We start from the raw sequence: 22,892 nt of genomic DNA on the forward strand, positions 1-22,892 counted from the left end.
TGTCACTGCTAAAAATCAGACATTTCATATGCAACAACCTAACAGATGCCCTGACTAACCTGTTTAATAGTTTTTCTCTGCTCTTCTTCTAAAATGAAGAGCATTCCTTTACGATAAGAATTTACACCGGCAATTAAAATTACTACGTAAATCATAAACATCAGAATCGAAGGAGTACATTGCTTTCATGTAGCTGTACATGGCGACAAAGAATTCGCGAAATTGCGGGAGGGAAAGTTCCGCTCGTTTGTAATAAATAGAACGAAATTTCAGCCTTTACGACTTTCGCGACAGTCCGTCGTTAATAACCCCGGCCGAACTGTAATGAGAAATGGATGTGTTTCGGAATATTTTCGGAAAAGTTTCCCCGTTACTCTCCGGAATACAAAATATCGCGTGCGCACCGTTGCACCGTTGCATCGGCCTTTATCGCTGACCACCGGTCATTTTCGCGAACGTGCTCCCACCGGAAGTGAAACTCTGATTAACCGAGCATCCCTGTTCGGCCGTCGAACGTTCCGTCAAATAAAACTGCGAAGAATGCACAACGCACGATGCTTCGTTTCATTGAATATCGGTGCACCAATTTTTCCCACTAATTAGAAGTCCGCGCGGAAATGTTCCGCTCCTTTAAAAGTGCTGCGAATCGATTCTCTGGATGCATCGATTTTTCCGAAGCGGAGCTGTTTATTCAAAGTTGATGGGGTGAAAGAAAATTCTATTATTTTCGACATATTAGAACGAGAAGTTTGTCCACTAATTAATAGTGGTAATTGTTTTCTTCTGGCGCAACATTAAACCTTTGCCGTATTTTAACGAGCCAGACTCGTAACGAAAATATTACCAAGGTCTAACAAATGTGAACGTTACGCGTTCCTTTTTAGATGAAATAAAATTTGATTTGAAATAAATGTAGCCATACGAAAAGATATAAATTTTAGGCAAAAATTGCAATTACGCATGAAATATGTTTTTCAGCTATGCGAAACATGTTCCAAATGATCGCGACTCAAGGAGACATTTAAGTTGTCGATTCGCGGAGAGAGCGTGCCTTGCGCAATTTCTCGCTGCATCCGCGTTTAAAGCGAACTTCTGCGGAATAGTAAATACTCGGGCGCATATTTACAGGTTTATTTAATAACGCGTACTATATATAATATCGCGCGCCGCATATTTATTTAGTTCCGGGGGCCCGGTCGGGGCGTTTTCGCATTATGCTCGGCGGTTCTTTATTACGACGGTCCGCATAAAAGCATCATTACGTGATTTTTCAAAATGATAAATTGTTTGCCGCCGCTTGAAAACACATCCTCTCCTCTGCAACCCTCCGTCGGTGCCCTCTCTTTTGACCCCGTTCCAAAACGACCCTCTCCACCCCCTCGAAGTGAGTAATATCGGAGATATAAAAATTCATTACGTACTTTCCGCGAATACACAGCCCCCGCATTGTTGCGAAACAATGGGACCGGCCGGCTCGAGACAATGGTCGGATATAAGGGAAAGAAAAGGTGGAAGAACCGCCGCGGCAGGCGTGGATATAGTTCAAATATAATAATAATAATCATAATAATCATAATAATAATCCTCGTGGACGGATAATGCTACATCGTAACAATTTACCGCCCTCCGAAGGTATGAAATTATTTCGACGGCGGCGTGCTAAAGAGAATTGGTCACAATGGTCCGGCGAAACCATTGTACCCACCTGCACGCTCGTATCGTAAATATGAATCCCGAAGGAACTACTATGATAATAGATGGAAGCGTGAATTACGCTGTTTCAAACATTATCGGCGGGAGAGCGCAACCCCTTTGCTGGCCGACGACGATCTAACTTTCTCCGGTCGCTGGCCTTTTTCTCGGGGAGAATTGTGGGCGGAAGGACACTCTGATAACCCCTTTGTTCGTCCCTTATTTTCCTGTCTCAATTTGTATCTTAGAAATGACACTGTGCCGTGATAAAGAGAGGCTCGAACTTCGAAGAATCATTTCCAATCTTAATTTACTTCTAAACATTACTAGACTGCAAGAAGTTTCACTTCTGCCGCGCTGACACCTGTCAAAATTTTTCAGTTTAGTTTAGAACAAGGGTTTGGATAATTGTTTATAAATCTTTCAGTCGGAACAAAATCCGATGAGAAACTGCATGTGAAAGTAGCTGGAGGTTGATTCTATGTTATCCAATTGCAAATGTTCACAAATTAACTCTGGTTAATTAGTTATTAACAATTGTTGCGCGGGCTGATTGTTTCCCATAATGCGTAAGACAAGGAGGGTCGAACTGTGCGATAAGGACAGACATACATAACATACCACTTCTCCAAAATTTATTAATAACTAACAATTTAACCATCAAACCTGCATAAAACTGAAATGGGAATGTAGACAAGGCTTCATTTTACATTCTACAATTTTAAAAGTTCGCCAATGAAGTCTTTAAATTTAGTAAATTAATTATGAAAATGTTACTTGTCAAAATATTCGAGGGCATTCGCGAAATTTCGTCACTTCCGTAACGCTAGAAAATTGTAGCCCCCTCAGCAAAGAAGTTTCACTTCAATAGTGAAAACAAGCCGTATTTCCAACTTGAAAAATCCACATTACAAAGGCGATCAGAAATTGGACCTCTCGCAGCTTGTTACCCCTTCTGGCGCTGAACTATCAATGATCCGGTGATTCTATCATGGCGAAAGAGCATCCGTGGAACCGTCGAATCCAGCCACCCTCGAAACGGAGCACAATCACGCGAAGCACCTTCGTTTCCCGGGTGTTTTTACCCCGTTCTTTCTCTTTCTCCCTTTCTCTCTCTCTCTCTCTCTCTCTCTCTCTTGGGGTGCGGGGTTGAATAACACCGTTTTTCCAGAGGTTCGCGCGGCAGTCAATACTTTTTCACCGACGGCGACTATGTGTAGAAAACGTGCCTCCATACGTGTCAATGGTAGGAACGGACGTCTCATCCTGTATTAACCCAGTTTCGGTAGATTTTTTTTCTTCCGCTCACCCCCTCGCCGCTGTTTCTTTCGTGTTCGTTTCTTTTTGCGAAACTCGACGCTGGCGCTTCGAACGCGCCTGCATGGCATGGCATCGCGTGGCAGAGAACGGTGTAGCCGGTACAGTAACGCTTGCTGCCGGATTGCCAGAGTGGTGGATGTAAGGATGATATATCGACGGTATACATTAAGGCTGTGTTTGTGTTTTCTATTAGGCTAATCAGGACCGTGACTGGGAATACGCCGACGGTAGATGGTGTGCCCGGCTAAGGAACACACGCGCGTGTGTGTGTGCATTCGGTGTGTGCACGCGTACAGAGACAGAACGAGATAGCTGCGCGCGAGCATGTAGGGTACATAAAGGGAGGAATCGAGGGTGAAATGTATATATGTGTACAGGGTGTCCCGTAGCTTCGGGGAACCGATTCGGCCGGGGATTTTCCACGTGGAAATCCGCGAATGATCGCGCAAAAGTGAACCCCGCTGAAACTCGCCGTCGAATCATGAAAATTCTTAACGAATGGATGTCTGGAAGAAGGGCTTATATCCGGTATTTTAAATTTTATAGAAGCTCAATTAGGAACTTATTTCGCTTTGACATTAAATACAGCCAGCCCTCGACTTACGCGGTTAATTCGTTCCAGCGAAAGCCACGGCTGTGAAATTGGCATGGTCATCTTTGTGTTAAACTGAATGAATTATCATTAAACTCAATGATTAAACTGAATTTGCCTGAAACGACTATAAACTGAAATGGGCCCTTTGAAGTTACGGGACACCCTGTACGTGCGGAGGACAGTAATACAAACGGAAACGAGCCGACGCGGAAGCTAACGACTAGCCCGGCGAGACTGTAAACTATATAAATTGAAGCTTTAAGGAAATAGCGCGACTGCCCCGTGGAAAGATTCAGACGAAACGCCCGGCGCGGCGTCCGGATGCTTGATCTTCCGGGAAGACTTTACTACCGGATGAAGATTGTCCCGTTGCGATTGCGACACCTTCGCAACCCTATCCCTTATTTCCGCGAGCTTTGATATGGGCGATTTGCATCGAGAATGGACTGACGCGTAGCTAATAGATCTCGACTGTTCAACTTCTCGCTGAATTACTGTCAGAATAATGAGATTGACATTGACAACGTTGAAATTTTACTGCGATCAACACGAATATGTAGTTTAGATTGTACAGGGTGAACATTATAAAGCGTTACAGACGAATATCTCCGAAAATATTGATTATATACGCAAGAATGATTGAGATGAAAGTTGTTCAGTACCGAGGGGGACATCACACAGTGCGGTACTTTGGTAGGAATTTGGAACAAAAATAAAAAGATACGTTTGGCGTAATAATAACTTATATTTCTTTGTTCAGAATTGTGAGGTTTTGGAATACTATTGTAGAATTTTCCATTCTTTTAAACTAAACAAATTTCAAAGAAGCAATAAGAGCCATATTTTATGTATAACATAAAAATGAAATATAAACATATAGTACATATTGTATTACGTGTAGAAAACAGATAAACAAATATCCATAAAAACAAGTTAACGAAACATTTGAATAATACACATTAATCACTGTTCGTATGAGAATCGTCGTTCCCTAACTCCGAATCAGAAAAATCTAATTCTTCCGGAACAGCTTCCGTTGTGTACTGAATATATCAATATACATATTGTGTTATGTCCGCAAGATCTCTTTTCTGTTTTGAAGAAGTTTTCCTACAGCTTGATATAAAGGGGTCCGATGAGAGTAGAAGTCGTTTCATCAAATCTTCATTATTAAATTTCCTACTCGTTTTGCGAGTATAATTTAATCGGGCTTTCCTAATCTCTTTATGAGTAGTTTCTAAAGCATCTTCCGAGAGAAGGCCTATCGGTAAATCGAAACTTTCAATTATGTCACACCCATGAATTTAATTGGATAATTAAATTAGACACATGGTGCCGGATGTCGCATTCACCGAGGGTGAACGTTAAATAACTTTGAGTGTAGCAGTTTGTAGCAGGAAAAACTTGTGGGAAATTGAAGTACAATGTCTACTAATTACGAAAAAAACAAAAAGTACAGGATGTTTTGAACCCTTCTTGAAATATCTCTATCTAAAGGTGAGGAAACCCATTTCCACTGTATTATTTACTACTATAATGCATATAAGAGACTTACAAATAGGACATATTTCATCCAATTCTTTTTCCTGATATGTACCATGAAAGTAAGTTACGTTTTGATCAATGAACTACTTCATACAGCATTTTCTTAAGAAAAAAACGCTTGTAACTGAACCCCTACTGAATTATTTGAATTTTCTATTGCTAAACATGATAATTTAGATGTCAAGACATAGATTCAACATAGAATCCAGTGGATATTAGACAATGAATTTTTAGATTTTTGTTCACAGGGTACCGTACTGTGTGAATCGGATCACCTTTACATCGAATACATAATGGACTCAGCAACAAATATGCCACGTAGATCTCTACTAGACCCGACAAAATGGAAGCTCACAGAAAAAAACAAGGTGAAATTACACGCTGAGCTTATAAAGAGACTAAGCCAAATCAAGACGCTAGATCACTATTACAACAAAAACGACCTAACAAGAATTTATAGTAAAATAGAACAGGAAATCACAGTTTTTCAAACAGCAATAAACGAAACCTGTAGCAAAACTCTAGTCCGATCAAAGATGTTCCAGAATAAAAAGGAAAACCACTGGTGGTGCGAAGATATAAAAAGACTAAGAAGCCTCACAAATAACACCAGAAGGAAATACTTAAAAATTCTAAAGAAAAGAAGAAATAAAGAGCACCCGGAAGTGGCAACAGCCAGGGTAAAGTACTGCAAGAACAGACTGACTCTTCAAAATAAAATCAAGAAAGCCAAGGCACAGTCCTGGGAAAAATTCATCTGCAGCTTGAAGAACAACCCATGGGGCAAACCCTATCAGATAATCAGAAACTTGATCAAAGAGAAGAAACAGGCACCAATCATCACCAAAGATGCCGCTTCAGCAACACTAGACGCACTCTTCCCTGAAGACAAGCCAGAGCTATGTCTACAAAGAAGAAATAAAGATATCATGGACCCAGAAAATCCTGATACTTCCATCGGTGTTCCAATAACATACATAACACAGCCAAACGGCGATACATACGACATGCACACACAGAAGCTAGTCGCATTCAGACCTGTCACAGTAGAGGAAATCACGAAAATAACAAACGACCTTAACAACAAAAAGGCACCCGGCAGAGACAATATGAGCGCGCCTATATGTAAATCTATAGTACACGCGAACCCACAGCTGATCACAAAAATCATGAACTCGTGCCTAAGAACAGGATACTTCCCCAATCAATGGAAGGTACAAAAAGTGATCCTAATCAAGAAGCCGAACAAACCGGACGGCGTACCAAGCAGCTACAGACCACTTGCCTTACTAAGCACCTGGGCAAAGATACTGGAGAGACTAATCAAAAACAGAATGGAAGAACACTTGGAGACTAATCCGCTGCACAAAAACCAATTTGGCTTCCGTAAGAACAGAGGCACGATTCATGCCATCACTGCAGCAACAAACTTCCGTGACGCTGCCACAAAGAAAGCACACTACACAGCGATCGTAACATTGGACGTCAGGAATGCGTTCAACTCGGTGACATGGAAGGCCATTAGAGATGCAATAACAACGAGAGGTTTCCCTGCAAACCTACAGAAAATCTTATTCAATTATCTGTCAAATAGATCGCTGATTTACGAACCACAAAACAAATCTTACACGATTAAAAGAGAGATTCACCGCGGAGTGCCTCAGGGAGCTATAATAGCACCGCCGATGTGGAACATCGCATACGACGACATATACAAACTGGAAATACCCAAAACCGTCAACATCATCACCTACGCAGACGACGCAGCACTATTGGTTTCCAGTAGAAATCTAGAAAAAATGAAAAACGATATCAAAACGACAATAGATACAATAGAAAGATGGATGGGCACCAAAGGACTAGTGCTAGCAAAGGAAAAGACGGAGATGACCCTACTAAATAGAAAGAGAATAGACTCACCGTTTGAAATCAAACTCAGAGAGGACGTAATCATTACACCAGCAGAGAGTATCAGATACCTTGGAATCTACCTCGAAAAAAATAATAGGTACTTCACGCAAGTTGAGAAGAGCACGGCTAAGGCAACAAACGCTGCAAACTACCTAGCACGTCTGACACCGAACATAGGAGGTCCAGGAGCACCGGCTCGACACTTGTACTATTACGTGTTCGAATCCATAGTAATGTACTCCGCAACTACATGGGCCAAGGCCATTGAGGTTAGAAGGAACTGCAGACTCCTACAACAATCGCAAAAACTGGCTTTAGTAAGAGTGGTGCGAGCGTATAGGACCACCCCTCTAATATACCTGAATATACTTACTGGAATCCCGAACATAATAGAGACAATCAAAGAGAGACACAAGCTCGCAACATGGGAACTTCAATTCCTAGAGGGATCAGAACCGCCGAACACCCACCTTCAGTCAAGAATACCAGGTCCAGCTCTGAGAACTCGAAGAAACATCAGAAGGAGGATAGTAGAACACCAAATTGTTTCAAACAACGAACGCAACAATCAACCAAACACACCACGGACAACCAACGAGGGAACACCGCAAAGAAATACAACACCGACAACAGTAATCTTACAAGACCGCCAGGATCAATTAAAAGGAGAAAGGAAAAGACAGAGAGAAAGAGAAAGATTAAATACTCTCAGAAACCTACAGGAGAAATGGGATAAAGAATTCTCATCTAAGCTCCTCTATGAGTGGATTCCGGACATGGGAAAATGGCTCTCCGTCCAGCGTCAAAATATCAACCACTACACGATACAACTCCTCACAGGACATGGAATCTTTGCAAGCTACCTGCATAAAATAAACCGATGCGCTACGGACAAATGCTGGTTCGAATGCGACGCACAGGATACACCAAGACACACACTAACAGAATGTCCCAGATGGAAAGCGGAAAGAGAGGAATTCTGCAAAAAGCATGATATTACCCACCCGTACGACATCAAAAAATTCTCTGATGTTATCCACAAATCCGACGAAGCCTGGAAGGAATTCCAAAACCTATGCAGCTACATTATGAAGGATAAACAACAAACAGAAAATGACAGACAGAGAGAAGAACGCAGGAAAAGATTCGAGGAACTAAACAGCAGACACAGTAACCACACTAGCAATAACACTGCAACAGGACCGACAGGAACCAACAAAACCGGAACTCCTCGCCAAATACGAAACGCTGACCAACAATCTCAGAACACACAAACAGGCAAACAAATTGCAACAACCAAAACACGTGCGAACAGACGTCAAAGAAGTACAAGATGACGCCCTTACCAACATAAACGACAACATGGTAGCCGTAAAACCGCAAACCAATCAAAACGAAGTAAACATAGATCTTACAGACACCAGAGGGCAAAACGCTAATGCAAAATAGAAACGTCAATATTAAAAGTAAACAGAAGATAGTAGAAGGATAACCAACTACAACGAACACATCGCACACGGAATAAGCACTGAAAATATAGATGATAGATATCCAATTCGGAAGGAAAACCGAAACGGCTATAGAACGCCAGATAACACAGACTAAATGGACTACAGAAAGGATACAAGAAGGGGAAACCGGTGGTACACGTAATACAAAACACAATAAAGATAATAGTCACTAACCACGCAACAAACACACGGAAACGAACGCAACAACCAAATAGGACCACAGGATACGAAGAAAGAAGAGATAGGATACGAAGAAAGAAGAGATAGCGACGCATAAGAAGAAGAAGACGACGTAGAGTCGACCCATAAGAAGTTAAAGATGACGTAGAGTCACCACAGAAGAAGAAGAAGACACAGAATCGGACAACAACAACGGAGGAACCCCAGGTCAGGCTGAAGTAAAATCTTCGGATAGTTCCGGTCGGACCTTCCCAATGGTAAGTGGAGGATCTCCAGTGTAGGGTGAGTGTTAGTGGGTATACCCCGTGACACTGTGTATCGCACTACCCCGCACAGCGTCACCCAGGGCATTGCACGTGCTCCTTGACATTTTCAAGGTCACAGCTGAGGGAGCCCCACACACCCCGGGGTTGCGATGATCCCGGGGCATGTACATAAAGTATTAAACACCCTATACTATAAACAATAAAAAAAAAAAAAAAAAAAAAAAGGGTACCGTACTGTGCATCATGTGGTGGGATTTTTCTTTTTCCCGATGGACACTCCAAGGTGAGGAGGTCACCTTGATTTTACCACGTTTTTATTAGCTCGCTTCCTTTTTTAAATGGAGAGACCTACTTTCTGTATCATGAATCGATAGACTATCGAATTCTTAGTAAAAATGTATTGTACTCCATATGTCCTAAATCTACCAGGTCTGTAAATATGAAACCGGAATTTGCCCATACCTTGCCCTAGCTATCAATGTAGTTACCGTCAAACCGCGTCATTGACGCCACTTTCTTGTTTTGACATTTAAACAAACCCCACTCGGAGACCTGCAGAGGAACAAACTCCACCCCCGCTTTTTCTTCGGAAAAGGCGTTACGTTTTCCGAAGAAGAACATAAATACCAAGACAAGCGAGGTGAGAGTTACTCTTTCTAGTCACCACAGTCCGAGTCTCTGTTGCGTACTTTTATACTTTATCTGTAGAAGCAGTGAATAAATAGTAAAAATCCATACGAACATTTATCATTCTTTCGGTAATCCTATAAAAGTTACAGATTTGTATCCAGGGCGGCTGCAGATCGAAGTTTCGATCCTGTAGGATCAATGGTTCAGGAGTTATGGTTGCTTAAAGTTGAGCAATCTGCAGTGTTTTCGACAGGTAAGGGCGCCGCCATATTGGTTTGTAGTGACGGTCGCGCGCCGCTTACCGAGCAGAGTAATTAATTAGTTAGGCCCGGCGCGGCGGTTCTGCTCGGTAAGCGGCTCGCGGTCGTCACTACAAACCAATATGGCGGCGTCCTTACCTGTCAAAAACACTACAGCTTGCTCAACTTTAAGCAACCATAACTCCTGAACCATTGATCCTACAGGATCGAAACTTCGATATAAATTTACTGGATTACATACCAAATACATGATAATTTATAGGAGAAAGGCAGAAATTTCCGGTTGTTAAATTATCCGGTAAAGTAAAGTTTACCCTTAAATTCTCTTAATTATTTAAGGGAAATTTGTTTTTCGGTTCCTACAGGAGAGTTCTTGGGATTTCGTAATTCCGGGTGGTTTACGTTCATTTTTTAAGTAGCGAAAACTCGCTGCTCCGTTTTCGACGGCGATATTACGCTCATTAGTCGCCATTGCGCGAGTTGAATCCAGTAAATTACAATTTTATAACTTTAATCACTTACTGACCGAGCGAGCGCTGCTCCTGCGACGCTGCAAATGGCGCGCGCGTTTAATGCTCATTCGTGTTCGCAACTGCGGAGTTCGCAATGGAAACGATTGTCGCAGAATGTCTTCATTGCTTTTTCGACAAAAAATAAAGTTGCTCATTGATCTTGCAAGCAAAAAGTACACCATACCGTAATTCCATTCTTCTCGATTTTCCACGTGACTTTCGAATCCTTGTGTCACTTTCAAAGCTGCCCTGAACTTATCGGCGCGCGGCGAGTTGCAGATAACGACATGAAGTATTCAAGAGCGGAGCGTGGCGCACCGGCTCAATTGTAAATTCTATTAAGCAACATTCTTTGCGGCGACGTCTCGCGATCGTGGTGGCGATCGGCCATCAAAAATTCAGGCTTCGATTCCGTCGAAGATGTCGTTACCCTCCGCGTGTTGTGTTGCCAACGCAAACGGCATGCCACACCGAATGCGTAGCCGAGCAACGGCTAAATGAAAACACGGCGTAATGAGAGGCGTTATCGATTCGCCGGTAATTTATAATTTACGAAAACGGTCTCGCCGGCCGAGATTTAAGCAGATCCGTTCGAACGAACGAGAACCGGTTCGTGGCGGGCCGAGATTCGCACGCGATAACGAATTTGCATGCATAATTGGATAACGCATAATCATTTTTACGAACAAAACGAAGCAGGTGGCGAGAGCAGTCGCGTTCTCGCCACTTCTTTGCAACGAGTCAACGAATTTCTGTATGTACGTCGCACAGTGGGCCAGAAACCGATCTTTTTGGACAAAAATCTGCCGACAACTCAGTTTTTCATCGATTCAATTGGAATTTTTTTTTAAATGTTCGTGGAGGACTATACTTTGATGACGTGATGCGCGAAAATCGTTAAGTTAAAGTGCAAAATTCTTTGAAAGAGCTATCAATCACAGTTGATGTTGTCAAACAGGGAGCTGGTACATCAAATACTGGGAACGTGGCCCGAACTTTCTTTAGAAATGCCGAATCAGTTGCTGAAGTGACTGGATTAAACGCGGTTATTATCACAAGATTGCATAACATTCTTCAGGTAATTACATGTGACAAGAAAGCTGATTCTGTGAAATTCAAAGAATATTGTTCGGCGACGGCTAAATTGTGCATTAAAATTTATCCATGGTATGAACTACCTCCATTAGTACATAAGGTACTGCAACATGGAAGTGAAGTACTTGCTACATTTGAACTGCCAATTGGTTTGTATTCGGAAGAGCCACAAGAGGCAAATAATAAAGTCTTCAGGAAATCACGAGCTGAAAACTCTCGAATGTGTTGCCACAAAAAGACAAATATAGATATTATACAGTATATGTTATTATCATCCGATCCACTTGTAAGCTATCTAAGAATAAAGGATGACAAGCACAAGGAAGTTCTTTCTCAAGAAGCGAAAACGCTGCTGTTGGATCAATAAATTAATGGTAAGTCTCACAAGTGCCGAATGTAATTCTATTCAACTGGTAATTCTCAGGGCCATATTTACAGTTTAAAATTTTGCGGTTTAGGGTTTAGGGTTAAGAAGTGTCGTCAACTCAGCAACATGCAATGGTATGGGCGGATGAAGTATCGGAGTTATTCGGCTTTGTAGATAAGGATTTTTGATTTTTTGTGACACTTAACGATTTTCGCGCAGCACGTCATCAAAGTATAGTCCTTCACGAACATTTTTTTAAAAATTCCAATTGAATCGATGAAAAACTGAGTTGTCGGCAGATTTTTGTCCAAAAAGACCGGTTTCTGGCGCACTGTGTGTCGTCGCGCTGCGTTCGTCACCGTGATTATTCGATAGCGTGTTTCAACGAGTTGCTAATTAACGAATTAGCCCGTCGACCGACGCTGGGGAGATCACTTTGTCACAGGCCGCGATATCAGAGCTCACTTAAGTCTCCGGCTTTTAATCCGATTTGAATCCGCGGTCTAATTTGAATAGATGGCCGCGATTGCATCTACGCGCTTGTCTAAACGCGACGTTCCGATACCACCGCGCCGCGCCGTATGCTAAATCGTGCAAATCAAGCCTGTGGGATCCGGAATTGAAACGCGAATCGAGGCTCACGAGTCACCGCGATAAATGTGTGCTAATACAAATCTTTAACAAATTTTGCTGGGACGTACACGTGGAAAGGAGCATAAATTCGAATCGGTGTGGAAAGAATTGCTGTTTCAGCGAACGAGCTAAAATTTCAGTTGACGCGTCACGGTGGACCGTGCCGCTCGCAAAGCGCGAAGATTCGTCACGGGGCTTTTCTTGTCGGCAGTTAGGCGAGTTCGTGGCTGGTTCGAAAAGCACCGTGTGTTACGGGGCATTACGAGTTTCGGATTCCATGGAAATTTCACGGGAACGTCTACGACGAAAGAGGGAGAGAAAGAGGTGATGGAGAGGAGAGGGGAAGAGAGAGAAAGATATTTCTCTTGGGAGCCACGGTGTAACGAGCCGAGCTGTAAGAGGAAGCACTTCGGGGTCGATCGTGTTTCTAAGTTTACCCGCCTTCAATTATGTTGCCGCGGTCACCGCGTTTATCGGATTTGCGAATTCCGCGATGAGATTATACGGGGGTCGATAACTCGCGATTGTACGGGAATGTTGCACCATTGACTCTCCCTCGAAGCAAGTTGCGTTTACAATGCCGTTAAATGGTAACTTCAGACATTATCGCGTGCTCGTTGGATCCTCGACTGTTTTAGTGTAGCAGTTAACGTTCGCGAAAAACACAGATAGTCTATTGGCAACGATTAAGATACGAGAAACATTTTATCTCGTGCACAGCGAACTCGCGAAATCGCGGTGACCTAACGTAATTTATTTCGAACGCGACTTTAAACAAACGTGTAATCGTGGAAATGTTTGGATTAATTTCAGCTGTTTTGTTTTCTCGAGCTACGTGGGTGGGAAAATGGGCCGTTGGATATTGTGGGAACGCGAGGGTATTCTTTTTATCGCTTATCGTCTGCTCGCCCCGTATGAAAAGAAGGATTAACGCATTCGCAGCCCGTGAGGTAATATTACCGGGTTTTTCTAGCCCGCGGCTGATTGTTGCTGACGCGATATTGTAGCGAGCATCTTTTTGTAGGCCGGCTGTCCTCGTTTCATGTCCTTTGCGACTCCGACGCCCGGAGATCATGTCAAATGTCTGCGCTGTCTCTGGAATCCATGATCGCGGCTTGTCCGAACAGAAATGGCGCTGTTCGAGTTAATGTGAATGTAAAAAAGTGTGCTGTTACAATCGTCTCCTTCAAATTAATTCGCAAACGTCACCGTCCACGTAAGAATACTCAGGCGTATGAGGTATCGGCTCGTGAAAAATGAATTAGTTGAAAGAATTCGGTCTTACGTCTCGGTACGTCGTTTCCCAGGGGTGCTGAGGGTTTGGACGAAGAGCACAGGCATTCCCTTCGACTGGTGCGCCACCGAAGGGAATTTGTAACTTTATAACTCGGGCCGGTCGTCGAGCGGTGCGCGAAAGTATTAAGTACGGTGATATATATCGGTAATACACTTTCCGGCGATGTCTGCCGGGATTTTAGGACCGACGATCGAATCAACGCCGGTCTCAAAGGGAAGGTTGCCGCCCTACTTACAGCCCCTGCTCGTCACCCCCCGCGCACCCGCAAGGGGTTGAATCCCGACGGCACGCCGTATGCCCGAAACTCAATATCATCCCGGGAAAGTAAAGTCGCGGCAGTTTGTAAACTCGATTATTCGAGCGCTTGGACATAATCGCGTCAAAATACACGATCCCTGACCTCGGACCTGGGAACAGACCTTTATCCGTTCCTTCGACACTGCCCTCGGAACTTCCGCGGCTTGTTACATACCCGCGAAACTGTTTTGCTCGAAACCGCACGCCCCGAAAATCTGAACAAAATTCGAAATTCTCTTAATACGAGTATGTGTATTTATTTAATCGTATTTACCACCGGAAGTATCTTCATAATTTCAAACACTGCAAAATCAAAAATCTAGAACCGGTCGTTTGACAGACACTTTCCACCGACTTTCGAACACACGATTTTTTCGATCGCATTCCCAGCCACGCCTCGAAGGTCTCCATTTCTTCACCGTGGCTTGAAATATGGACTGCCGTACTTTAGTTGCCAGCAGATTCATTTTTCTCGAGCAACCGACCCGATTCCTTCTAGGATTTTACGAGCCGAACCTTTCGGTGGTAGCGGCTCGTTTCTGACCTTGCTCGTAAAGAGTCGCGAGCTGTACGAGGTGGCGAGAACTCTCTGGTATATTTGTCGGTAGAATATCGGGGCTGTGGGACAGTTTTTCTTGAGCTTGATGTCCGGCCATATCGAGAAATTGGGGATGGACTCTTGGGGATTCGGGAGATTCTACGCAAACGGCATTGCAATTCTGCTCTGCTCTGGGTGGGCAGTAGTTGACACTTGTTGGTGTCACAATACGAGGTGTGGCAATTAACCACTTCGTTCTCAGTGACGCGTTATGTCGCGACGTCGATACCGTTCGTTTATACGAAGCAATTTTATTCTTCTCCTATTCATTTCCAGCCGGAAACACTGCTTTCAGGGTAACATTTTTTCGAAAAAGCCCATGTAATAATGAAGCACGCGAGATATGTCGTCTGTAGCACCGCACGAACGGAATTGCATCGCGGGATAACAGCGACATTGTGTCGCGTGATAACACGTCTCTGATCTGTACAAAGAGTATCGGCGTCGCGTCATAACTCGCCTGTGAGCCTATACGAACGGTATCGATATCGCGACATAACACATCCGGGAGAACGATGTGGTTAAGAACAACTCGACCACGCGAGTAAGTTCTTTGTTTTACGGATGCGGGGGAAAATGCAAATACGCACACCCCAGAAGGGGTAGTGTGGGGCTCGGGCCTCAACCTCACTCGGGACGGTCAATGGACCGCCCTTCTACTAAACTTGTCCCAATTTTTAAAAGACATACGCGGCTCTGTTATCCACAATTCTCACGGATCTCATAAATTGAGTCGAAAGCACAACATGTTCTTAGCCAATCACGCGAGTTAGTGCTGGAATTCACTTAAGAACAACTTCACCACGCGAGTACGTTCTGGAACTGACAAACGGTTCCAGAGAGGCAATATTTAGATTTGACAAAAAATTCGCGTTGGGGCGAGTTTTAGATCGTCAACACGCATTGAAAGGCTTAAAAGCATCGTTCATTCGGCATTTGGACTAGGGTTAGGAAATCGATGAAACGTTTCTTGATTTCAAGAAATTTTAAGTGCCCCCGGAATGGCGATACCGATGCGGTTTCGTTGCACTAATTCGATCCCGTTCCACCGAAATGGAGCCACCAGAATGGTCGTCATGTGCATTTGCTAACAGGTACTGTTTCGATTCGCTGAACCTATTACAGATAACTACGCTACAGCGCACCCTTGCACGTATGCTCCTAATTAACCCTTTCGTGACCAAATTATTTCCTTTGAAGCCCCGCTTTTTATCTGCTAATCATCTCGTTAGTTCAAGTACTCGAGCGGACTCATTGTATTCGTTACACCGTTAATCTTTTAACACCGTGCAGAAACTGTTCATTCAATGAACCGTTCACTTTGCAGACAGGCTGAACATTATAAAGCGTTACAGACGAATATCTCCAAAAATATTGATTATACGCGAAATGTTTCCGATGAAACTTTTGTTTAGTACCGAGGGGGACATCATACGGTGGGACTTTTATTTTTACCGGTGAACACTCCAAGGTGAGATGAAGGTCAACTTCCTTTTTTTAAATGAATTGTCCTATTTTTTATACCATAAATCGATAGAGTATCAAATTCTGAGTATAAAAGTGTTGACATTCATATGACCTAAACCTAATAGTTAACGAGATATTATCCAAAGAAGAAAGAAAATTGTTTCGATAATATCTCATTAACTATTACCAGGTATGTAAATATGAAATCGGAATTTTTGTATAGAAAATACACGTTTATTGTATGAAAATTATACAAAATATTTTATTCGAGGTATATTTCCATCGGTAGCTATCCATTTTTCCCACCTTTCTAACAATTTGTGGATGCCACGACAAAAAAACTGTTCGTCTTTTGTGGCAAACCAGTCATCGAGCCATTTTTGTACATTTTCGTAAGATGTGAAGCGCTGCTCAGCAAGCGCGTGTCTAAGCTAAACGTCTGAATTGTTTCCTTGAGCTGTTTTGCTGTGTGTGATGGTGCATTACCAAGGAAAATCACTTCGTGATTCATATGGAACCCATTTTCCCATCTTCTGGATGTTTCCCATGGCTTTCAAACGTATGGAGACGGCTTCTCGTGTCACATTTAATTGATCCGCGAGTTGTCGTTGGCGTTTGAGCGTCATCCTCATCCAACAATGCTGTCTTCAAACTTTTTCGGTGGTCATTCACGTTCTTCGTTTCTCACGTCGAAATCGCCATTTTTGAATTTTTTAAACCACTCAAAGCACTGTGATTTACCAAAAGCATGCGCACCGTAAGCTTCGACAAGCATTCGATGCGATTCTGCAGCAGTTTTCTTCAAATGGTAACAGAAAATCAATGCTGTCCGCAAATCGTAGTTTCCAGGCACAAAATTCGACATGTTCAACGCTATTAAAAACTATGTTGTTGTATGAAACTTGTATGGTTGTGAGTTGCAGATCTTTATCAGATTTATCTCGACAACAAGTCTCTGTTTGGCATAGGTAGGGGATTCCCGTAGCTGCTGGGAAGTTCCGTAACGATTCATGGATGGCGATGCTTCTGGCGACCAGGTTTGTTACACGCTTTAAAACGATTAAATAATAAACTGATTTTTTGGGCCTTGCGGATGCCGGGAAAGGTTTTATGGTCTTATTACGGTCGCAAACCATGTGCCGCTACAAATCTACTGGATTACATACCAAATACATCATAATTTATAGGAGAAAGACACAAATTTTGAGTCCGGTAAAATAAAGAGCAGCCGAAACTAGAAATGTCGGTGTGTATTATTTGCAGCTTAATAAAATGATTAACGAAGGAAAACATTTTTTACTCAGCTCCTACAGTGTATTCATTGCATTTCCTGCAGCGTGCCTGTAAATTGCGGGGCCGTTATTTTTTATTTATAACCGATGTAAATTACGACTAGCCACCCGTGGATGGCTTAATTCGCCGATAGAGACGAGCTCATACCGTTTCGCGTTTAATTATTCGCTAAATGGCGAAATTATTAGCTCGCGGCCGTGTATTATAGTATTACAAGAAAACAGCACGCACGCCAATGGAGGTTCGTTAGGTTAGATCACTATTTAAATTTTCGAACGAGCGTGTTTCGCCTCGAAAGAGCGACTCGATGTCTTCATTCAACGGAAACCCCGCCGATTCGGACCGCGAGACACCGTTATAATAAGAACACGGTGACAGTAATTAAACGGGGCTGTAAATTCTTTACGAATACGCTATACTAACGAGCGACACGACCCCGAGATCAGCCCGGTCCCATTGTAAACCGTTGTAAACCTGAAAAACAGCCGGCGTCTCATTAAACCCTTCTCGAAGGCGTGCTATTCCCACGAGTCGCTATTAATGAACGACCCTGTACGACGAAATATCTCCATTGAACGGATGTTATTCAAACGACGATATCGATCTCGACCGACGTCAAATTGTTACTGGTTAACGCTGGGCGCAATTGAATCGCCTGGGAATTCGTTAACAAATTGTTGGAAACCGAGCCGTCGGATGTTTGATTCAAACGAGGTTGATTTTTAATACGCGAATGGAAGTAATTTGGGAATTCAGATGTGTGCAGGTGTATCACTGATCAAATGGAAAATTTATGGATTTTTATAAAAAATTGAAGCTGAGCTGCTTTCACTTCAGTAGTTCCAGCATAGGATAATGTAGTGGGTGTTCCCTGTAGAATTATCGTTCAGAAAAGTGCGTGCACCAACTTCCACAATTAGTACAGATAATCTGTACGAGTTTAAGGTTGATCTCCGCTAAATGCTTCGTACTTTCGGCATATTATCCTGATTCCAATACGTTCATTGTTTAGTCCAAAGGATCGGAGTTTAATCTGTGGTATTTCTGAAAAATTTTGTTATTAATCGAACAACCAATATATGACCTAGACCACTTTCATAATTATGAGTGGACTGCGGATCATTATGCAAAATAAAAAATGTTTGCATTGATTGCAAGACATAGGAGTGAAATAAAAATTTCTGTCTTCTTTTAATTATCTGATTAAGCTGGAACCAATACGCTGATGTCTTTAAATCTTTTTAATATGTCCACTGCTTTAACTTGTGCTTACCCATTTTTGTCATAAATGCATACAACCCGCAGTCTCTAATTATGGGCATATATTATTATTATTATATTTAGAGTATAAAAAAGCTCCCTAAGCAAAGATCAAACCAGCGCAAGGTGAAAGAACTAAACTTCCGCGGTTTTTCGCAGACAGCTTTTCATTAGCAAATAGAAGTTAACGCGGCCATTGGTCCGGGTGAATCCGAAGCCATTAACAGCTGTCCACGCGTGTAGAGCATCACGTCTCTCTTTTCACGCCGTCTTGAATCCGAAATGAGCCTTGACGGTCTCAACGTGGCGGCGCGGCGTGATTCGCGTTGAATGGAATGTTAACGACACGAGAAACGAACGAACGAACGAACGCGACGTCGTTGCTCGCGTTTAGCCGGCTGAATGAAATTAATGTTTTCCCCCTTAGCTCTTCGGCCATCTTGCGTCCCCTCATTTTTTAGTGGCGCAGCTGCATCGAAATGCGCGCGGCTGACGCGCGAGATTCGCCGATCGACGGAGAAATTTATTCGGCCAATAAATAACCGTGATTAATTCTGATCACGTAAGCCGACCTCCGATGCCCCCAACCCCTAAACTCACCGACACACCCCCGGTTTCTCTCTCCTCAGTTTCTCAGTTTATCCCAAAGACCGTAGATATCCTTACCACCGTCCCGTAATCATCCCCCATTCTCTCCCGGTTTTGTTTACAGTCGTATCATTTTTTAACGCCGGCCAAATATTTTGTTACCATCGATTTTCTGCTCACCGTTTAATCCTCTCGCTGTTTTCTTGCCCTACGGGTTCTTGCAGCTAATTATTGTTGGATGGATCCGGTGTTTGCCCGAAACGATACAGCAAAAACTGTTTGGTCGTGCAAACAAGCGTGTCCGCCGCGAGAATCATTCGCATGAAAAATGTTTTTCAACCGCCGCTGAAGAAGTAGATTGAAGTGGTCTCGTGCTTATTTGCGCACCACCGCACTGGTCGACCGTGTTATTATCATTGTTTGTGAAATGCCGCCGCGCGAAATTAAAATGCAACGCGATCGATCATCGCTGCCAGTTCAAGCGAGCCTCGACACATTTTTGTTAGCGTATATGTATACATATCTACGGAACAGTTCAGGACCTGCGTTTACCTTTTCTATCGTCTGTATTATTATTAGTAGACAATTTAATTTGAAACAGTAAAAACGTCAGAAGTATTTGAAAATACTGCGTTATATTGTTAGGTATAAAATTTAGAAAAAGACAAATTACACTCCGGGACGAAAAGATAGCACACTTTGAAATTAATGTCAATTCTGTTTATTAAACATTAAAAATTCAAGTTTTTTTAGTGTGTCTTTCTTAACATATATGAATGAAATGATTCGAAGCTTCATTAACTTATCTATTTTTATTGAATGAAGTAGAATTATTAACGAAATATAAAGGTACAAAATGATAGCACACTTAACAAAAAACTTGAAATATAACAGAATTAATCGATAAAATTCAATGCTCAATATTTTGTAGGACCTCCTTTACAGCTGACGACTTTAATCATTCGGTTTGATAAATATTTATACAATTTTTTAATACTGTTTTGGCTAATATTCTCCCATTCTTCCAAAATGCTCTACTTCAAATCGTTAATATTTTAGAATTGTCTGCCATTTTGGTACACAGCTCTGGCAAGATGTCCCCAACAATTTCCAATAATGTTACAAGTTATTAATATATTCTGTGTTATCTTACAAAGGAACATATTCAGATGCGAAAATCCGATTTTGATGAAACTTATGGGAGCTTATAGTTCTTGGAAAAATATTTGACGCGTGTTTTTTTTATCGGCAACCATCCACTTTGAAGGGGTGAAAACAGTTCTCAAAGTTGGGGGTCTAAACCATATTTTTTGAGATATCTCGGAAACCAGAGGTCGAAAAAATTTGAATTTTTTTTTAAATTGTGTGTTTTTCAATGGGAAATATAGTCGCGCAAGAAAATTTTAACAAAAGTTTTTTGTTTAAACAATATATTAAAAATTTGATTTTTTTTTGCAGTTTCTCTTATTTATTGTTAGTTCATTTTAATGTAAACTCGGGTGTGTGATCTTTGATCCAAAATAGGGGATGCATGTTTCAGGATTTTCTTTTTTTTTGCCATTTAACAATAATTATGCATAATGGAAGATAGTCTTGCACCTGGCGTGTGGAGGAATTCTGGCTTGTTTTATCGAAATATGAGCATTTAGTATAAAACTAAACAATATCATTTAATGCAATAAAAAGCATTTTATAGCAGGCTTGTTAATCATTCTTTTCTTGCCCCGTGGCACTTGAAACAAGGTTTGAAAGCATTTTTAACTCTCAGAGACGCTCTTGCCCGATTTTCGGGGCAAGTGCATAGTAGTTGACACTTTGTACAAAATTAGAATCCTGCATAATATACTAATTCATCAGCATTAAGAGCGTTAAGTTTTTACATACCAGACTGAAAATACATCAGTTTAAAATCCAACTTTGCAAAAACTAGCGCGGACTTACCCCACCCCACCTTATCCCGAATAGCTAGCATATAACAGTATCAACAATTCCCCGTCGAATCTGTAGTTATTATACAATCCACTTAGCGTGTTATTCGGATCGCACGATCGTGCGGGAAATAATTGACAAGGCTAAAGAGTTAAAGAGTCGTGAAGAATGCGAAAGAGAGAAATAGCTGATAGGAAATAATAGGAGGAAACGAAATGCGTTCGCGTGAATACGAAGTTTCAGGTGGTTCGCGAATCAATTTCGGCTCGCGCACGGTTATACATCTATATGTATACGTATGACGCAGTACTTTTCCAGTTTCCCATCGTTACTATCATGCTCTCCATTAGCATGCATCAGCATTATTACTTTAGCGGGCATTATCCACGGCGGCGTTACCAGCGCAACGGGCATACAGACAGAAATACGTAAAGCAGCGAACGAAGGAACAGAGACTGGATCATGGGTAAATGGAAGCGGAGCGATGCGAGGCTTTTGATGAATAACGCGGACCCGAAAGGGCGGCAACCCACGGGTCAACGATACGAAGCGAGAAGAGGGTGGAATCCCTCATACCCGCCTCCACGAACCCGGGCTCGCTTCTCTACGCTCATCGTTAACCGCTTTTCACGGCGATTAAGTAAATTGTCCTAATCATGGCTCGCGATCCGCCGCGCCACGCCGCGCCGGCTGTCTAATGATCGAGCACGCTTCCCTTCCCGATACTTCGGCCGTCTGTCTGTCGATTAAAATACTTTACCTTGACCGCATTGTGACTGTCAATGCGAATCGAAAACTTCTTTACCGCGCGAATCTACAAAGGGATACGCAACCTTAACTGTGCTAACTTCGTTGTCCCCAGGCCACTGTGTAACGGGGAAGTTTTCACGCCACTTAACTGTTGCGAGAGGAGGATACTTCTCATGATTTTCTAATGACCGCGGATAGATCCAGACTCTTCTTTCACTCCCAACGTTTTTACAGATTTTTGAAGTGGAAACACCTTTAATTAACTAGCTGTACCCGCAACTTCGTCCACGTGCAATAACAAATCCAAAAGTTATAAACAGAAACGTGCCCGACAGAGGGCGAAAAAGTCGTCTTTGGTCACTAATGACGTCACAACTTTTGAACGAATGGACTTTTTCGAATGCGGATTTCTCCTAAAACTTCTCGAAGAAACGCTGCGCCTAATGGCACAAACCCCAGCTTTCTACGTTCAACCGTTCTCAGTTGATGCCGTCACAAACAGACAGACAGACACGATTTTATTATACAGGGTGTCTCAGCTGCAGGAGGCCACCTAAATATCTCCTTTATATTATATTTAATGGCACAAAAAAAATATTTATGGCATAATTTAAATGGTATCGAAGGAGGAATATCATTGAAGAACAATTTCTGTTGTCCGGTTATTTTTTCATAGTTTTTTCAAGGTCATCGTTATTTTTTAATCGGGAAACTTTTTTTTTTATTCCATCTTATAGCGGCTGAAAAAATACATTTGAATATGCTCAAGTCATTAACAAGATGGAATAAAAAAAAGTAAGATTTCCCGATAAAAAATAACGATAACCTTGAAAAAACTATGAAAAAATGACCGGACATAAGAAATTGTTCTTCTATGATATTCCTCTTTCGATACC

The sequence above is a fragment of the Lasioglossum baleicum genome, chromosome 11 (assembly GCF_051020765.1).
Source record: "Lasioglossum baleicum chromosome 11, iyLasBale1, whole genome shotgun sequence".
Lineage (NCBI taxonomy): Eukaryota > Metazoa > Arthropoda > Insecta > Hymenoptera > Halictidae > Lasioglossum > Lasioglossum baleicum.